The sequence below is a fragment of the Oryctolagus cuniculus genome, chromosome 8 (genome assembly GCF_964237555.1).
Source record: "Oryctolagus cuniculus chromosome 8, mOryCun1.1, whole genome shotgun sequence".
NCBI lineage: Eukaryota > Metazoa > Chordata > Mammalia > Lagomorpha > Leporidae > Oryctolagus > Oryctolagus cuniculus.
Window position 1 is genome coordinate 17,319,258 of NC_091439.1, and position 12,169 is coordinate 17,331,426.

The 12,169-nt window shown below is 45.3% G+C and overlaps 1 protein-coding gene across 1 annotated transcript in view; it reads right to left on the reverse strand.

Annotated features, from left to right (window-relative positions):
- Positions 1-2,392, reverse strand: part of EDNRA (endothelin receptor type A) — an 84,904-nt gene extending 82,512 nt beyond the window's left edge. The window contains exon 1 of the mRNA XM_008267274.4: positions 2,261-2,392. The gene's annotated coding sequence lies outside the window, so the exon portion shown is untranslated. The remainder of the gene's footprint in view (positions 1-2,260) is intronic.
- Between the last annotated feature and the right edge of the window lie 9,777 nt (positions 2,393-12,169).

The following is a 12,169-nucleotide window of genomic DNA, read 5'->3' on the forward strand; positions in this document are numbered from 1 at the left end:
CACTGAGCCATAGGACTTGACTCAGTCTGATTAAATAATAAAAAGTATAAAATGTTCAAAGGTACATGCACACCACATACCTATCAACTTTGGCTGGGCTTACTTGTAAGTAGTTTGTAGTTTTTCCATCTTTCTTACAGCCAGGAGTGAGTATCTGACCCAATAATGATACCAAATGCCACCACTTCCATCCCAAAGTGGAGACCAGGACCCCAAGGGCAAAGCTGAGTGTTCTCCCCTTGAGAGCACAGAAACGGGAGAAAAGAACTAAATACTTTTCTATCTTGTGCTATTTAGTGACTAATGCCTCTCAGTTTCTCAATCGGAATGGAACCTTCAGTAACAGGGTTCTGAGAAATGTGAACAAGAAGGCCTTTTTGAGAAATGGAATGGCTGTTTGCCCGTTAGGGTCAGCCATGAAGCTATTTCGTGAGTCGACCTGGCTTCGGCGGGTATCATGCCACTCACCAAGGTTCCACATGCGCTTTCAGCATGAGAAGCTGATTTGCTTGGTCAGCTGATCCCGGCAGGAGCCAAGAAGGCCAGGGCTGTGGCTTCTTATCATGTCCCGAGCCAGCTACCATTAAAACAGCCCTCCTTCCCTTTTCCAACAAGGGCACCGTCAAAGAAATCATTTTCAATGACATCTCTGTCTGCTTTGCACACAGATTAAGCTACAAAACTAAGACATAATTGGCATTGGGCAAAACATGCAAAACCAAACCAAAGAACCCTCTCCAGTGCGTGTTCCTCTAAAGACAGGTCTGCAGCTAGCTTCTGGGGACCAGGGTGAAGCGGTGCTCTCAGCCATCAGTCATCACCAGTCACAGCTGCAGCAAAACAGCTGGGTTTCAAACCTGAAGGGCATGGTCAAAGCCTGAAGGGCATGTAGATGCAGGGTTCTTCTTATTTGGGGTCTACAAGTTTGCCAGACTGCAGGCGCTGTTATTAAGAGAGCTGAATCCTTATGAATACACATCAGCCATTTAACATATTGGGTCTTCAGGATCAAAGTTGACCTGGAATTAGTAATTTGGAAATTCCAAACTTACCAAAATGGCATGAGTGTAGGTAATTTACATGATTGCCAAGGTGTTTCTCAGTTAGTTAACATGTAGAAAAGGTGTGTGTGTGTGTGGGGGGGTGTCAGTGGAGTGAGGGAAAGGACCACAAACAAGTGGAGAAAAAAAAAACCCGAAGCCGGCGCCGTGGCTCAATAGGCTAATCCTCCACCATGCGGCGCCGGCACACCAGGTTCTAGTCCCGGTTGGGGCGCCAGATTCTGTCCCGGTTGCCCCTCTTCCAGGCCAGCTCTCTGCTATGGCCAGGAAGTGCAGTGGAGGATGGCCCAGGTGCTTGGGCCCTGCACCCCATGGGAGACCAGGAAAAGCACCTGGCTCCTGGCTCCTGCCATCGGATCAGCGCGGTGCGCCGGCTGCAGCGGCGGCCATTGGAGGGTGATCCAACGGCAAAGGAAGACCTTTCTCTCTCTGTCTCTCTCTCACTGTCCACTCTGCCTGTCAAACAAACAAAAAAAAAAAACCATGCAAACTAACTTTTTTTTTTTTTTTTTTTACAAGTTTTCTGTGGTTTTTGCTCTCTGGGTAAGAAATTAGCAACTCCTCTGAGTGACAGCGCCGGGCTGTTCTTTCCTTCCCAGCCCCTACTCTATCAGGGGTCAGCCATTAGGGTGGGGGTAAATAAGGACTGATGATCTAGAAAGTTTCCTGCACGTGAAAGGCAACAAGTGCCCTTTAAAGGAATGCCAGAACAAAACGCCCAGAACACCCCCGCCCCCCGCCCCAGGCAGGTTTCGAAAACCCCCAGCACTGGGGGTTTCCAAGGACATCAGTCCCTCGCACCCAGCGAGCGCCCTTGGCTACCCTTGGCTTCCCCGGGGTGTGTGGGGAGCAGAGAAGCAAGCCAGTAAGGAAAGACCGGAGCCTGCTTCCGGAGGAGACTTTGGAGCAAGCGACTGGGCGTGATGTTCCTCAAAGTTCTCTCACGCCGGGGAAAGGGGACTCCAGGGAGAACTCCGGGCTTCCTTTCACTCAAGGTCCGAATCCCGCCTGGGGAGGTGAGATGCTTTCGATCGGCTCCCTGAACCCCGAGACTTTTCGGAAGGGGCGCCCTTGGGCAGGTGGGTGCAGCCCCCAGCGCAGTGGGTCCCCAGCCCCCGGTTCCTCCCCACCGAGGGGTCCAGGCGTCGCTTCCCCACGCCGCCCGGGTCCCTGTCCGGATAGGAAAGACGTGAACCCACCGTGTTGCTTGGCGGCCGGGTCCGCAAGGCGCCTGGGCGAGAGGCGGCCGGAACCCGCGAGGCTGGGCGCCGCGGAGCGTGGCCCGTGTCCCGGACTCCCGCGCGGCGGCGGCCCCGGCTGCACAGCCGCCTGGACTTTCGGCAAACTTCCCGGGCAGGGCTCGGCTTCTCCGGGGGCGGTCCCGCCGAGCCTGCAGCCTCCGGCGACGACCGGGTGGGTCCGAGGGAGCGTCTCCAGCTCCTCTCCGCCAGCCAGACCCGGGAGATGAGCGTCGGCGCGCAAGGGCTTCGCAAGTAAAAAGGCAGCTGCAAAGGAACACGCCTCCCGCCCGGCCTCCGCGTCCCTCCCAGGCTCCCAGACCTTCGGCTGCGCTCTGGGATCCAGCCTTCCACCCCTCCGGGGAGGCGGCCACGCACAGACACTGAGCTGATGGGCCACGGTCTTTTAACTCTTTCCTTCCTGAAACGAAGCTGGGGGGATGGGGGCGAGGAGGGAGGCCCCCTGCGGAGTCCCTCAGCCCCTGGATCAGTGGGTGCCCGTGAATTCGATCTGTGATGGAGCAACTGGACCCAGACCCAGACCCAGGGCCCAGGGTGCTATCCTCTATGTTGCTGCGCCCCACCCCCCTTCCTTGGCTGTGGGCTGCCTCTTCAGTGCATAGGAAATTAGGGAGTCCTGTGGGCAGCAAATTTTACTGGATCAAGTGAGGGTTGTTTCCATCCTGGTCCTTGAAGCAGCGCTCTTGGGCTCCTAGCCCAGGGAGTGTGGCTCAATGGAGTCCCAGCATTCTTAAAGAAACCCACAGAATGAAGGGACAGACCCTGCAGAAGGTCATTCTTGGTGTCTTTGTCATGGCAAGGACTTTCTCCTAAACTGAGGAGTGGTAGGCGAGATGAGGGAGGATGAAAATTGGAGGCAAGGCAAAGGCCTACCTCTAGGTCTCTCGGTGCCCTGCTGGTGTCAGCACATGGTGGAACCCTGATGTTGGGACGCTGGTCCCTTGGTATCACAGGCTGTCTGGTTGCAACGTAGGAGCTGAAAGCCACAGCAGTCATTACTTTGCTCATCAATCTGCAATTTGGGTAGGGCTTGTCTGAGACATATCAACTCTGCTCATAGAGCTTGGGTGCACCTTTTGTTGTTGTTGTTGTTGATTTATTTGCATGAGAGGCAATTGGAGAGGGAGAGGAGGAGAGAGAGCTGGATCTTTCATCCACTGGTTCACTGCCCACAATGGCTTGGATTGGACCAAGCTGAAAACAGGTGCCAGGTCTCCAGGAGCTCCAGGTCTCCCACATGGGTGGCAGGGGTCCAAGTACTTGGGCCATCTTCTGCTGCTTTTCCAGGTGCATTAGCAGGGTGCTGGATCCAATGCTCCCATATGGGATGCCTGCATTGCAGCCATCAGCTTAACCTGCTGCACCACAGTGCCAGGCTTGGGAGGGTGTATTTTTTTTTTTTAAGATTTATTTATTTGAAAGTCAGAGTTAGAGAGAGAGAGAGAGAGAGAGAGAGAGAGAGAGGTCTTCCATCCACTGGTTCACTCCCTAATTGGCCTCAACTGCTGGAGCTGTGCTGATCTGAAGCCAGGAGCTTCTTCTGGGTCTCCCACGTGGGTGCAGGGGCCCAAGGACTTGAGTCATCTCCTACTGCTTTCCCAGGCCACAGCAGAGAGCTGGATCAGAAGAGGAGCAGCCGGGTCTTGAACAGGCACCCATATGGGGATGCTGGCACTTCAGGCCAGGGTGTTAACCCACTGTGCCACAGTGCCAGCCCCAGAGGGTGTATTTTTAAGAGGGTTCACTTGTTTGGTATTGGGTGTTGGCTTTTCTCCACATGCATCTCTCAGCAAGGTGGTTTGGGCTTCTTTACAGTGTGGTGGCTGAGTTCCAAGAATGAGTGTCCCAAGAGACAGGAAGTAGAAGCTGCCAGTTTTTTAACCATGTCAACTCTGCACAGTTCTGTTAGTCAAAAAGTCATACATCCCAGATTCAAGGGGAGAGTATATAGACCTTGCCTGTCAATATGAGAAGTGTCTGAATTTGGGGATTATTCTGTAAAACCATCCAAGAGATCCACAAAATACCACCATTGGAAAGGAATCTTGACAGCCAGTCATCCAGTTGGATTAGATGGTACCCTGTGCATTAATCTGTTCTATCTACAGTGGGGAGAGTCAGCCAGCCAGTATAACGAATGGCTTTTGTGAGTGCCTTAGTCTATATTAAAAATAGGTGACCCTCTGGGTATGGCTTGGCAAGCTGAAATATTTTCTAGGAATACAAAGTTTCTGCCTTCTCCCAGAAGTGGGAGTTTGCATCTTGGAAAATGAAACATGCTGGATTTTAGTCTATATTCACCCTGAGACCTAACATATTTGTACAGTGTATAACCTGCATAGCTGAACATGTCCATTGATCTAATCTGTTAGAAGGCTGATTCCACCATGGTACAGGACTATTTAAAATGTTCCATTCATACTCATGAATGATTACCTTTACAAAAAAGCATCAGAAAATAACAAGTATAGGCCAGGATGTTGGGAAATTAGAATTCTTCTATATTCCTTGTTAGAATGTAAAGAAGTATAGAAGCTACGGAAAACAATATGGGCATCCTCAAAAAATTAGACATAAAATTACTCTCTGACCTAGCAGTTCTACTTCTGGGTACACACCTAAAACAACTGAAAGTATGAACTTGAACAAGTATCAGCACACCCATATTCATAACATTATTCACAATGGCCAAAAGCTGGAAACAACTGTGCATTGATTGAACTGGATGAATAGGTAAACAAAATGTGATCTCCGCATACACTGGAATATTAGTCTCATAAAAGAATGAAATTCTGATATATGCTATAGTGTGGATGAACTTTGAATATATTATGCCAAATGTAATAAACTAGACACAGAAGGTTGTAGGCTGTATTGTCAAGGGACAAAACTGGAACAGTTCAAAGATCTTAATTGGATTTTTTTTCTTGATTCTAGAATCAGGCAGCAGTTCATTCCATAAAAATACAAGTGTTCTAATGGGCCAGAAGCAGACATTGTTTTTTATAGACACAGAAAGGCTGAAGACAGCAGAAACAAAAGAAAAAAAAAGCGAATTAGTCATTTCAAAGTGGCTTTCCTTGTAAGGCGGGAACAGAGAGCTGGAGCAATAGGAAACTAACTGATTGGTCAACATCACATTACTTTAGGTTGCCTTTTCTATGTAGGGATTCAAGAAGAGGGAGTTTATTATGATGCCAGTTGGAACTGGCCTGTTTGGGAAATTTTGCTGTTATCTCTGTAATCCTAATTTCTTGGAAGGTCAAACAAGCAGCTGAGTTTCAGCTTGGTGCCATGGAACTTGAGTGTCAATGACCCATTTTGATTTTTAGCCTGATCTGCTCAGGAGCGTTGTGCAAAACAACAGCCTCCTGTAATTTTTATTGAATTATATGACTCTGCTTGTGTAAGGGATCTCAAACAGTTAAATTCATAGAGACAGAAGGTAGAATAGTGATTATCAGGGGCTTGAAGGGGGGGGGATGAAGACTTACTGTTTAGTATGTGTATGAGTTTTGTTTTAAGACAATGAAAAAGTTCTGGAGAAAGATAGTGGTGAGGGTTAGAACACAATGTGAGTGTGCTTAATGCCAATGAACCGTATACTGGAAAATGGTTAAAATGGTAAAATTATGTGATGCATACTTTACTGTAATAAAAAAATCTTCCTGGCATCAAGATGATATTTACTTCCCTATGTTACTTGTTGCCCTGTCCTTTATGTTCATAAAATGAGCTTATTACCTCTTCTAAGAAAGATCTTCAAATCTAAGTAAATGAGTATTTGTGAATCACTGGCAGAGACCTGCTTTTGTAAGACTGGGGTGGCCTCACTCCAGCTGAGGACAACTGAACATTCCTTGGCTGCTGGAGATTTCTGTCCTCACTTTGTCTGCTTTACTTTGAGGAAAATGACTTTGGTGAACTTGAACCAGTTTTGATTCAAGTTAACCCCTTCCCCCATAGCCAGTACTTTGTATACTTTCTTCACTTCCGCTTTGTGCTTTCAAAGAACTCGTCATTGAGATACCTAACTATGTTTTTCAACTTGATTTTCAAAGGTCATTTCTTTTTCCAGGTAGGAGGTTCGGATGCAGATTTGCAGGTCAGCTGGGTTTCAGGGAGCCTTGATCACACTTGAGTTTTGGTTCAAGCAGTTCACTAAGTGGAACGTTACTGTGATGCAGTCACAATGACTTCTCTATGCATCATATCATCAGATTGATTTCATGAACAATAATTGCTGTAGATTAAGAAGTACTCAAAATAGGACTTAAAAACTGATGTTTCATGGATCCTTGGGGCCAATGTTCTTCTGAATTTAAGTTTCTTGATTCAAATTTGCAAATCCATTTCACAATTGTGAACTCCCTAAATCATCAAATTTAAGTCTCACAGTACTTGCTCGGAATATTGTGTTCATTTTTGAGCTCCCTAGGGGGAATAAAACATGAAGGATTCAAAGAAGGACTACAGAAGGAAAGGCCATGGAGTTAGGAGAGGAAAAGCAGAGGAACTGGGGGAACGTCCTCAGAGACCAGGAACTGTCACTGCACTTTTCACACTGGACAGTACTGTGGTCAACTTTGCTGGCAGCAGCATCACGGGTCTGGACATTGAGAGAAAAGCACTGTGATTTGAAGGTCCAGTTTTGAACAAAAGTGGCGACGTTCAGTTTGTTTTCTAAAGGAGGTCTTCCTAGAGGTGTTGTTGAAGATTCTATAGTATTTGTTTAATTATTGATGTCATGTTTCAAGTCATCATAGAGATTGCAGGTTACTCCCTCAAAAGATATTTAATGCAGGCCGGCGCCACGGCTCACTAGGCTAATCCTCCGCCTAGCGGCGCTGGCACACCTGGGTTCTAGTCCCGGTTGGGGCGCCGGATTCTGTCCCGGTTGCCCCTCTTCCAGGCCAGCTCTCTGCTGTGGCCAGGGAGTGCAGTGGAGGATGGCCCAAGTGCTTGGGCCCTGCACCCCATGGGAGACCAGGAAAAGCACCTGGCTCCTGGCTCCTGCCATCGGATCAGCGCGGTGCGCTGGCCGCAGCGCGCCGGCCGCGCCGGCCACTGGAGGGTGAACCAACGGCAAAAGGAAGACCTTTCTCTCTGTCTCTCTCTCTCTCTCACTGTCCACTCGGCCTGTCAAAAAAAAAAAAAGATATTTAATGCATAATATAGCTCAATGCTTTGTAAGTTGCTGGTAGCTCCATTGGAGAGCTGAGAAATTAACCTTATCATCACTGATGTTATATTCATACTGAATATAATCAAATTTTTAGTTATAGCTTTCTGTGTCCAGCAAGGGTAGAGAAGAGATGAACAAGACAAATACCACAAAGAATCACATAGATTAATACAGAGGATGACATTTTATAGGTCATCTAGTTCTATCTTTTCTACAGGTCAGTGACAAATTTTTTTTTTTTTTTTTTTTTTTTTTTCCCCAACAGTAGCACAGGAACAGGAGCAAGACATATTGGATACTGGTTTGGAAAGATCAGTGGTAAAAGTCATTTTATTTGAACTGCTGGGAAACTTTGAATTTGGACTAGGTATTAGGTTTGTTGAAGAAATGATTAATTTTTATTAAATGAACATTCAGTAGAATTGTCTTATACTTTGGAGATTCTTTTGAAAGAGGTATAATTTACTTTTTAGTACTGAAGCACAAACAGAAATGACATGAGCATAAAAGAAAGATTGGATGATACAATGAAATACAATGGTGTAGCAGCCTCTGGGGGTTTTCAACCTCAGAACTGTTGCTGTCTGTGGCCTGAGAATGTTTTGTTGGGTGGGGGGCTGCCCTGTGCATTGTGCTATCCTGGTAGCACCCCCATAGCTGTGAAATGCTGTCTCTAGACATTGCCAGATGTTTCCAGGAGGCAGAATCACCCCCAGTGAAGAACCACTGGTCTCTTTGGTCACTAGGGAATTATCCTCCTGGTAGTTCATACGATGTAACCAAAGAACAACGCGCTGTTCAGTGCACACTGTAATGTTAACTGGTGTCCCATTCAGTGAGGCTCCGTAGCTACCTGAAGTCCGGAACCTTTTCAAATCTGAGTGGACCCTTTCCTGACACAGACGGACCCTTGATGCTGCTGCTTCCAGTCGGTGATCAGCGTCCTGCTGAAGTTGTGATTCCCCAAGGCACCGCCCTTGAACAGTGGCACATCACATAAGCAGTTGAGAGAAGTCTTCTTGTTTTCCCAGTGTCTTCCTCAGTGCACCACAGGTCAGTGTAGCAATTTTGGAACAGAACTCTTTATTTAAATTTCCAAGCTTGACACTTGTATCATTAAGCACGATTGTCAGCTGGTCACCAAGTTCACGTGGAAGGTCATGAGTTCCCACAGATGCCAGAGTAGGCTGGGCCCAAAGGATTTCAGTAGAAAGCTTTCCCTCTCTCCCCTCCCCCTTTTTTCTTTTCCTATGTACTTTCTAGGTGCTAATCCCAGGTATACATTGTCTTAATTCCCCCTGGAAATACACAGTTCTTTCAGTTGCACATTATGTCTATTAAATAAAATATGCATATCAGCTTTCCACAAAGGCTGACTTCTTTGGGTTTCTTGTGTATCTTTAAAAATAGTTTGTTGAATTGATTTTTTTGTAGGTATCTCCTATTGGTTGAATTCCTACGATTCAGACTCTTACTTGCCTTATGTAGAGGCTTATATTTCTCTTAAGTCAGCATCTATACAATGGTCAGAGTTTTTCTCAACAAGAAAGTGTGATATTTTATGTACTGCAAATGTGATTGGAATAAACCTTTGCAACAGATGTCACTACCAATAAAGTTTAATGATCCATTCCTCTTCCAAAAAAAAAAAAAGAAATACAATGGTGGACAGACATAGGATAGACATTCCCAAGGATCATGGAATGCCTGAGGAGAAAACACGCACTATTCTTCCAGAAAAAGGAAGAATGACCCCAAAGGTGATTCAGAGACTGTCAGATGTACCACTTCCACCACTGGCCCACAGGGCAAGGTTGTTTTCTCCTTGATTTCCCCTAGATTGCAGCAGTCCAGAATGACAACTCTCAGGGCCTCAGGTGTGGAGTTATACCACAGAGCTGTGGAGGTGACGCTGCCCCTCCAGTGGGCTTGGAAGACAGACCATTGATTTAAGAGAGTAATCTCCAGGCTTAAGATGGAATTTTTCTTGTTAAGTTCTGGACTTGTTTGGGACCTGTCACCTCTTCCTGTTTCTGATTTCTCCCGTAGGGAATGTGATTGCCCCATACCTCTCCACCATGTATTTTGAAAGCATGTAACTTGCCTGGTTTCAGCTTCATAGCTGAAGAAGAATTTTGCTCTAGGATGAATTTTGCCTGCAGTCTCACCCATATCTGATTTAGATGATATTTAAATAACTTTGGGTTTTCAACGTTAGAATTCATGCTGGAATGAGTTAAGACTTTTGGGGCTCCTGGTATAGAATGAATATATTTTACATGCAAGAAGGCTGTGCATCTTGGGGGCTTGGGTACAGAATGTTATGGATTGAATGTTCATGTGTCTCCCAGAATCCTGTGTCAAAACCCTAGACCCCAGTGTGATGGTATTTGGAGATGAGGCCTTTAGAGATAATGGGGTTAGATGAGTCATGAGGATGGGGCCCTCGTGATGTGATTGATTAGTGCTGTTAGAAGAGACCTTATTAGAACCTGATATGCTGGGATTCTATTTATTAACTTCCAGTCTCTTAAATCAATGTTTATTGTTTAAGCTTCCCAGTTTGTTGTGACAATTGATTAGGACACCAGTTTTATATCTATTTGTAAATTCTTTTTAGCATTCTGATTGCTCATATATATTTGAGTTTCTTCATTTTCCTTTGAGCTCTTAGTGGAACTACTCATATTTCTTTTGTTGATAGTGTTACCTTTGGTTTGAGGGCCTTTTCCTAATTTCCATGGTTGCCAAATAGTAGCAATGATAGTGGAAAGATCCTTTATAATATAATACTAACACATTTGTCGCATGATAACATAGTGATGAATGTTTTGTATGTATTATCTCATGTGATTATTGTAACAGCAATGCCTGGTAAGCACTGTTAGGGCCCCTATTTTATGTAAGAGGAAACTGAAGGATAGAAAGATTAAGTGACTTACCCAAGGTTATAAACTTAGTGCTATAGTTTGAATGTGTTCACTCCAAATTTCATGTTGAAGCTGAGTTGCTGTTGTGATATTAAAAGGTGGGGCCTTTCCAAATCCCCTTAAGCTGGGTGGTAAAAATACCATCTGAAGTGTTAAAGTGATTATATGGATAGGTTAAGGGTCTGGTAATAATAATAGACAGAATTAAAAAGGAGTGAATGCTGACACAGGAAGCAGTCCACACAACAGACTCATAGAATAACAACTGCTTTAAGGAGCACTCTGACCTTAGAATCAGACTTTATGACATTCTGGTCTAGCTGAAAAGCCCATGAGAGCATTTCAGGCATGGAAAACCAAGACACTGTGGGAAAAAATGATCTATATGAAGGATCTCTGTGAGTAAGACCCCAGTGGACAGAAGGGACCATCAAGAAGGAGGTACCTTTCTCTGAAGGGAGAAGAGAACTTCCAATTTGCTTATGGCCTTGTCTAAATACTGATGGAGTTTGTGGAATCAAAAGGCTTCCATAGCCTAGGCAGCTCATGTCAAGAGCCTTGGGTGATCACTGACGTCATACATAAGAGTGTTAATTGCTAAATTAACAACCAGGACCTCTGTCCTCAAAGTGTTGTATTATGACCATGTCAACTGCTCACAAAAGATGTATCATTCTTGGGTGCTTCGTTAAAGTTAATTAAGTTTCTAAAAAAAAAGTGAAAATAACTTCAAGATGCAATGACTTTGAACAGCTCTTGTCTTGACTGTTGACGAACAGTTTTTTTTTTTTTTTTACTGTGCAAATTGTTGAACTCTACTTAGTATAGAGTTGGTCTTTGTGTATACAGTTAATCAAAAATGAATCTTAGTGGAGAATGGGACTGGGAATGGGAGAGGGAGGAGGAGAGTTGGGAGAATGAGTGGGAGGGCGGGTATGGTGCAAAGAATCACTATATTCCTAAAGTTGTACTTATGAAATATATGAAGTCTGTATTCCTTAAATAAAAGGTTTCTTTTTGGAGGGGGGGAGAAATAGGTGGGGCCTTTGCAGGAAGCGATTAAGTCAAGAGGGCTCTGCCCTCCTGAAGGATTAGTATTCTTGGGAAGCATGTTGGAAAGAATTAGCCATGCCCTTTGGAGCCCTTCTGTCTCGCTTGCCAGGTGAGGACACAGCCTTCCTCCCCACTGAAGGAGGCAGCAACAAGGTGCCATGGGTGCAGAGAGCAGCCCTCACCACACACTGAATGTGCCAGTGCCTTGATCTCGGACTTTCCAGCCTCCAGAACTGCGAGAAATAAGTTTTTGTGTTTGATCAATTACCTAGTGTCACATATTTTGTCATAGTAGAAAAATGGGCTAAGATGCTTGGTAAGTGGTGGATAGGCAGAAACTCTTTGTTTTATTTTATTTTTTTGGAGCTGGCATGAACCTTAGTAATCATCTATACCAATCCCCTAATTTTACGAGGAGAAAATGGTGGAAGTGGTTTATGTTTCCAGTGGTGGCTATGGCTGCCTAGTGATATAGGTTTTCTAATTGCTGATAAGTACTCTAATAGTCTATTAACAAACCGTTATGGAAAGTTATTGCTTTGCAGTGTTTTTGTTTTGCAGTCAATCTCCCGCAGTGTCACATTTAATTGATTCCTATGCTCTGTGTAAATCTTTCCTTTCCCAGGCCACATACTGCTGCCTGTTACTATCTTTGCCATGCTCCTGGAAATCCCATCTACT